Here is a 7,234-nt window from a genome sequence, read left to right as displayed (position 1 = left end):
TGCCGCCCAGGCTGGAGTGCAGTGGTGGGATCTCAGCTCACTGCAAGCTCCAGCTCTGCCTCCCGGGTTTACACCATTCTCCTGCCTCAGCCTCCCGAGTAGCTGGGACTACAGGCACCTGCCACCTCACCTGGCTATTTTTTTGTATTTTTTAGTGGAGACGTGGTTTCACCGTGTTAGCCATGATGGTCTCGATCTCCTGACCTCGTGATACGCCCGTCTCAGCCTCCCAAAGTGCTGGGATTACAGGCTTGAGCCACCGTGCCCGGCCAGTGAGACCCCATCTCTAATAAAATACAAAAAATTATCTAGGCATGGTGGTGAGTGCCTGTAATCCCAGCTATTCGGGAGGCTGAGGCAGGAGAATCTCTTGAACCTGGGAGGTGGAGGCTGCAGTGTGCTGAGATCATGCCAAAGCACTTCAGCTGGGACAAGAGTGAAACTGTCGGCCAGGCACGGTGCTCACACCTGTAATCACAGCACTTTGGGAGGTTGAGGCAGGTGGATCACGAGGTCAGGAGATAGAGACCATCCTGGCTAACACGGTGAAACCCCGTCTCTACTAAAAATACAAAAATTAGCCGGGCGTCGTGTCAGGTGCCTGTAGTACCAGCTACTCCGGAGGCTGAGGCAGGAGAATGGTGTGAACCTGGGAGGCGGAGCTTGCAGTGAGCCGAGATTGCACCACTGCATTCCAGCCTGGGCGACAGAGCGAGACTCCGTCTCAAAAAAAAAAAAAAAGCGAAACTGTGTCTCAAAAAAAAAAACAAAGTAATTTACTAGCCCTATATACCTACTATGCAAACATAACAAAATCAAAAACATAATTTAATCTAGGACAAGACAGCTGAAATAGTAAATATATACATTAGGATAAAATGTTCATTAAATTTTCCATAGTGTGTCATGGAAAGAACAGAAATTAAACAATAGAAAATATTAATATATACAGGAAGTGGAATGAGAAGAAAGAATGTGTCTGTCACGGTTTCAGAAAGAAGGAAGAAGGATGTTCACAAAATGAATGAAGAGCTAATGGTTGAAATTTTTATAGAACTGAAGAGAAAACATCAGTTTATAAGTAAATTTAATCTCTCGATCATAGTAAAGTGAAACACATGAGGCATCAATTTAAAATAATCCTAAAACTACCAGAGAAAATGTAAATGACCCTTGAATGAATGACAAGCTCATCGGGACTGGAGTTCAAAAAAGCAAACAGCAGCCCCAGAAGATACAGGAGAAACAACCACAAGGGCTCAATTGTGCGGAGAGAGTTCTGTGCTGGGCCTAGTTATTACTATTATAAGTATTATTTATTATTATTATTATTAGTTTTTGAGATGGAATTTCGCTCTTGTTGTCCAGGCTGGAGTGCAATGGCGCGATCTTGGCTCACTGCAACCTGGCCTCGTTATTATTAAAGGACTAAGTTTCAGAGTCAGCTGTAGATAAATCCTAAAACACAAGGAGACTCGGGACATTTATGAGTCGTCAGGTGGTGGTCTTATGAGGAATAAGGAGGGCGTTTTCAGTGTCCTTTTATCAAGTACCACAATAATAACAAAGAGAGAGAGAGATTGAGACAGAGAGAGATGGAGAGATAGAGAAAGAGAGAGAGATACTGAGACAGACAGACAGAGGGAGAGGGAGACAGAGAGAGAGGGAGAGAGAGAGAGACAGAGCCAGGCATCGCTGGAGCTGCAAGGCTGCAGATATGTTTGCATCTGGGCTCTTTCTGCAAGCAATACTAATGATGTAAATCAGGGAGTGGAATAACGAATCCCAGATGGAGAAGATGAGATGCTACTGTGAATAAAAGAAGTCAACAGTACCTATGAAAAGCTAATAAGCATAGATCTATCTGTAATCTGTGTATATACAAGTATATACCTTTCTACTAAGAATCTGAAAGCGCAAGGAAATGGATTTGCGTCTCTGGAGCCTCCAGAAAGGAATGCAGCCACGTTATGGCCTCGATTTTGTCCTAAAAGACCTCTTCAGAATTCTGATATTCAGAACTGTGAGATAACGAGTTTGTGTTGCTGAAGCTGTTCAATATGTAGTAATTTGTTATGGCAGTAACAGCAAACCAATACTAACACAAACAGCCTTTGAAAAGAAAAACAGTTGATATTTCATACTTTTAAATCAACAGTCTGTGAAGAAGAGAAAGTTACACACTTTCACTCAACCAACCACATGTCCTTAAAATTTACAATTTACAAAGCATCAATTGAGACACAATGGAGGATTTGAAGAAATATTGATCAGACTTTGATAGATTAAGTGAACAAAATATATGTGAGAGCTGAATGGCACAAATATTCAATCTGATGCCCATGTATGATGTTTCAATTGTTTATATATATTATAAATTTGTATAGAAACATTTCTGGAATATGCATATAGCAACAAAGTGGGAATGTGTATTTCTTCATATATTTCTTTTTGAAACAAGGTCTCTCTCTGTTGCTCCATCTGAAGTACAATGGCACTATCCCAGCTCACTGCAGCCTTGACCTCCCCAGGCCTAGGTGATTCTCCCACAACCATCTCCTGAGTAGCTGGGACTACAGGATCATGCCACCTTGCCCGGCAAAATTTTTTTAATATGTATTTTTTGTAGAGACGAGGTTTCGCTATGTTGCCCAGGCTGGTCTCAAACTCCTGGTCTCACGGGATCTGGCTACCTTGGCCTTCCAAAGTGTTGGGATTACTGGTGTGAGCCACTGTGCAAGGCGAGGAATACTTACTTATGAAAACATATTGATCAGAAATATCTATCTTTTTTTTTTTGGAAACGAAGTCTTGCTCTGTTGCCAGGCTGGAGCGCACTGGCGCGATCTCGGGTTACTGCAATCTCTGCCTTCTGGGTTCAAGCGATTCTCCTGCCTCAGCCTCCCAAGTAGCTAGGATTACAGGCGCGCCCCACCACACCCAGCTATTTTTTTTGTATTTTTAGTAGAGACGGGGTTTCACCAAGTTGGCCGGATGGTCTCAATCTCCCGACTTTGTGATCCGCCCACCTTAGCTTCCCAAAGTGGTGGGATTACAGGCGTGAGCCACTGTGCCCGGCCATATCTATCATATTTAGACAACAAAGTAAGCATCCAAATTGTTACTACAGGTAACGTTTCTTGATTAGAAGTTCAATTAAATTAGCAGCCAACAATAAGAAGACATTTAGAGAAAAAAACAATACTTTGGGAACAAATAACATTCTAAATATTCATGGGTTATAGGCCAGGTGTGGTGGCTCATGCCTGTAATCCCAGCACTTTGGGAGGCTGAGGCACGTGGATCATTTGAGGTCAGGACTTTGAGACCAGCCTGGCCAACATGGTGAAACCCTGTCTCTACTGAAAATGCAAAAATTAGCTGGGTGTGGTGGCATGCAGCTGTATTTTCAATGACTCACGAGGCTGAGACAGGAGATTCACTTGAACCTGGGAAGTGGAAGTTGCAGTGAGCCGAGATTGTGCCACTGCACTCCAGTCTGGGTGAGAAAGACTCCACTGCAAAAACAAAAACAAATATTCATGGGTTATAGAATCACACAACATTAAATTGACAGAGAATTAACGAGAAAATGTCAGTGAAATTATAACATGAACATTTGTATGATGTAAAGTAAGACAGTGAGACAGCGAGAGAGCACAACAATTACCAAATCAAGATGGAAAGAAGCACTGCTACCGGTCCTACAGACATAAAAGGACTCGTGAAGCAAAACTAGAAATCTATGCTAAGATGTTTTACAACTAACATTTAATAGAAAATATCTTGAAGTAAACAAACTACCAAAATTTACTCAAGAACAAATATATAGTGTAACATTTCCTATTTTTACTGAAGAAATTCAACTGGCTGGGTGCAGTGGCTCACGCCTTTAATTCCAGCACTTTGGGAGGCTGAGGTGGGCAGATCACCTGAGGTCAGGAATTCAAGACCCATCTGGCTAACATGGTGAAATCCCGCCTCTACTAAAAATACAAAAATTAGTCAGGCGAGGTGGCACATGCCTGTAATCTCAGCTACTCAAGAGGGTGAGGCAAGAGAACCATTTGAACCCGAGATGCGGAGGTTGCAGTGAGCTGAGATCACACCACTGAATTCTAGCCTAGGTGACAGAGGGAGACTCCGTCAAAAAAAAAAAAAAAAAAAAAGAAAGAAAGAAATTCAATCTACACTCAGAAATCTTTCCATAGGGAAATCTGGCCTGAATGGGTACACTGTTGATTTCTACCAAATATTTGAGAAAGTAATAATAACATGGAAAATCTAGAGGAAATGAACAAATTCCTAGACACACATAACCTACCATGATTGAACCGGGAAGAAATCTGAAGAGACCAATAAGAAGTAACGAGATGGAAGCTGTAATGAAAAGTCTCCTAGGAAAGAAAAGCCTGGGACCTGATGGCTTCACTGCTGAATTCTACAAAACATTTATAGAATAAATAAAATCAATGCTACTCAAACTATTCTGAGTAATAGGGGAGGGAATACTTCCAAACTCATTCTACAAGGCCATATCACCCTAATACTAAAAGTACACAAAGGCACATCAAAACAACAAAACTACAGGCAAGATCTCTGATGAATATTGATGCAAAAATCCTCAACAAAATACTAGCAAACCAAATTCAACAATATATGAGAAATATCATTCAACATGATCAGGTGGGATTTAATTCCTGGGGTGCAAGGATCGTTCAACATACGCAAATCAATTAATGTGATACATCATAACAACAGAATGAAAGGTAAAAACCATATGATCCTTTCAATTGATGCTGAAAAAGCACTTAGTAAATTTCAACATCTCTTATGATAAAAACCCTTAAAAAACTGGGGATAGTTGAAATATACCTCAACATAATAAAAGCCATATATGACAGACCCACAGCTAGTACTATGCAGAATGGGGAAAAACTGAAAGCCTTTCTTCTTAGATCTGGAACGTGACAAAGATGCCCACTGTCACCACTGTTACTCAACATAGCACTGGAAGTCCTAGCTAGAGCAATCAGACAAGAGAAAGACATAAGGGGCATCCAAATTGGGAAAGAAGAAATCAAATTATCCTTGTTCGCAGATGATACGATCTTATCTTTGGAAATATCTAAAGACCTCACAAGAAAACTATTAGAACTGATAAACAAATTCAGTCAGGTTGCAAAATACAAAATCAACATTTAGAAATCAGAAGCATTTCTAGCCAGGAACAGTGGTCACGCCTGTAATCCCAGCACTTTGGGAGGCTGAGGCAGGTGGATCATGAGGTCAGGAGTTCAAGACCAGCCTCGTCAAGATGGTAAAACCCCGTCTCTACTAAAAATCTACTAAAAATATAAAAAGTAGCCGGGCACAGTGGTGGGCACCTGTAATCCCAGCTACTTGGGAGGCTGAGGCAGGAGAATTGCTGGAACCCGGGGGGCAGAGGTTGCAGTGAGCCAAGATCATGCCACTGCACTCCAGCCTGGGCAACAGAGCAAGACTCCATCAAAAAAAAAAAGAAAAAAAGAAATCAGAAGTATTTCTATATGTCAACAGTCAACAACCTGAAAAAGAAAAAAAACTCATCCCATTTACAATATCCAGACATAAAATTAAATACCTAGGAATTGACTTAACCCAAGAAGTAAAATGGCTTATATCCAAAAGACAGGCAATAACAAATACTAGCGAGAATGTGGAGAACAGGGAACCCTTGTATGCTATTGGTGGGAACCTAGATTAATACAATCACTATGGAGAACAGTTTGGAGGTTCCTTAAAAAACTAAAGCTAGGCTGGACGCGGTGGCTCAAGCCTGTAATCCCAGCACTTTGGGAGGCCCAGGCGGGCGGATCACAAGGTCAGGAGATCGAGACCATCCTGGCTAACACCGTGAAACCCCGTCTCTACTAAAAAATACAAAAAACTAGCCGGGCGAGGTGGCGGGCGCCTGTAGTCCCAGCTACTCAGGAGGCTGAGGCAGGAGAATGGCGTGAACCCGGGAGGCGGAGCTTGCAGTGCGCTGAGATCTGGCCAGTGCACTCCAGCTTGGGCGAGTACCTTATGATCCAGTAATCCCACTGCTGGGCATACACTAAAAAGAAAGAAAATCAGTCTATCAAAGAGATAGATATCTGCACTCCTATGTTGCCCAAGCTGGAGTGCAGTGGCGTGATTTCGGCTCACTGCAACCTTCGCCTCCTGGTTTCAAGCGAATCTCCCGCCTCAGCCTTCTGGGTAGCTAGGATTACAGGCGCCTGCCACCATGCCTGGCTAATTTTTGTATTTGTAGTACAGACGAGGTTTTGCCACGTTGACCATGCCAATCTCGAACTCCTGGCCTCAAGTGATTCCTCCGCCTCAGCCTCCCAAACTGCTGGGATTTCAGGCATGGGCCAATGTGCCCGGCCAATATATTTATTTCTATTTACTATTCTAGGAGTTCTAATATGAGAAGAGAACAGAAACATATTTCAATGTGTAAGGACCCCTAATGATTCAGCTTTGATGGTAAATATAAATCCGTCTCCACATGGCAGTCTTCCCTGCGCGTCTTGTCTCGTCCTTGTCTTACTAGGACATGAGTGATACTGGATTCAGATCCTGTCCTCATCCAACATGACTGCATCTTTAATTTACCTAATCACATCTCTAAAGACCCTGTTTCTGCATGAGTTCACACTCACAGGTAAGGGGGTTAAGGCGCCAACACGTCCTTTCGGGGTTACAAGGCAACCCACGACACCCATCATGGTTGTGTCCACTGCGGAGCCTCCATCAGTGCCCAGTGAGTGATCTACGCTGCCCGTAATTCTTCCTACCGGCTGTTCTACTGCGATAAATGAAATAAAAAGAACAGGGTACAGTTGGCCGGGCGCGGTGGCGCAGGCCTGTAATCTCAGCACTTTGGGGAGGCCGAGGAGGGTGGATCACTTGAGACCGGCCTGGCCAACATGGTGAAACCTTCTCTCTCCTCAGAAACACCACCACCAAATTAGCTGGGCATCCTGGCACACGCCTGTAATCCCAGCTACTCTGGAGGTGGAGGCAGGAGAATCACTTGAATCCGGGAAGCAGAGGTTGCAGTGAGAGGAAGAAAGAAAAGGGCAAAGGGGCTTGAGGGCAGGAGGCTGGGGAAGCTGCGCGGTGCGGGCACCGCCGCCATGTTGGGTCTGAAGCGAGGGAGGGGGCGGCGTGCGGGGGCGGCGTGGGGGGGCGGCGTGCGGGGGCG

At 43.8% G+C, this 7,234-nt stretch overlaps 1 protein-coding gene and 1 long non-coding RNA gene across 2 annotated transcripts in view; one reads left to right on the top strand and one right to left on the bottom strand.

The window, feature by feature from the left end:
* Positions 1–7,234, bottom strand: part of LOC108521203 (uncharacterized) — a 33,936-nt gene that overhangs the window by 8,756 nt on the left and 17,946 nt on the right.
* LOC108521209 (uncharacterized) overlaps positions 1–7,234 on the top strand; it is a 21,804-nt gene that overhangs the window by 2,027 nt on the left and 12,543 nt on the right. The window lies entirely within an intron of this gene.

The sequence above is a fragment of the Rhinopithecus bieti genome, unplaced genomic scaffold (assembly GCF_001698545.2).
Source record: "Rhinopithecus bieti isolate Rb0 unplaced genomic scaffold, ASM169854v2 scaffold_56979, whole genome shotgun sequence".
NCBI classification, from domain to species: Eukaryota; Metazoa; Chordata; class Mammalia; order Primates; family Cercopithecidae; genus Rhinopithecus; species Rhinopithecus bieti.
Note: the sequence above shows the minus strand (reverse complement) of the source record. Positions and strands in the feature narration are given on the sequence as shown.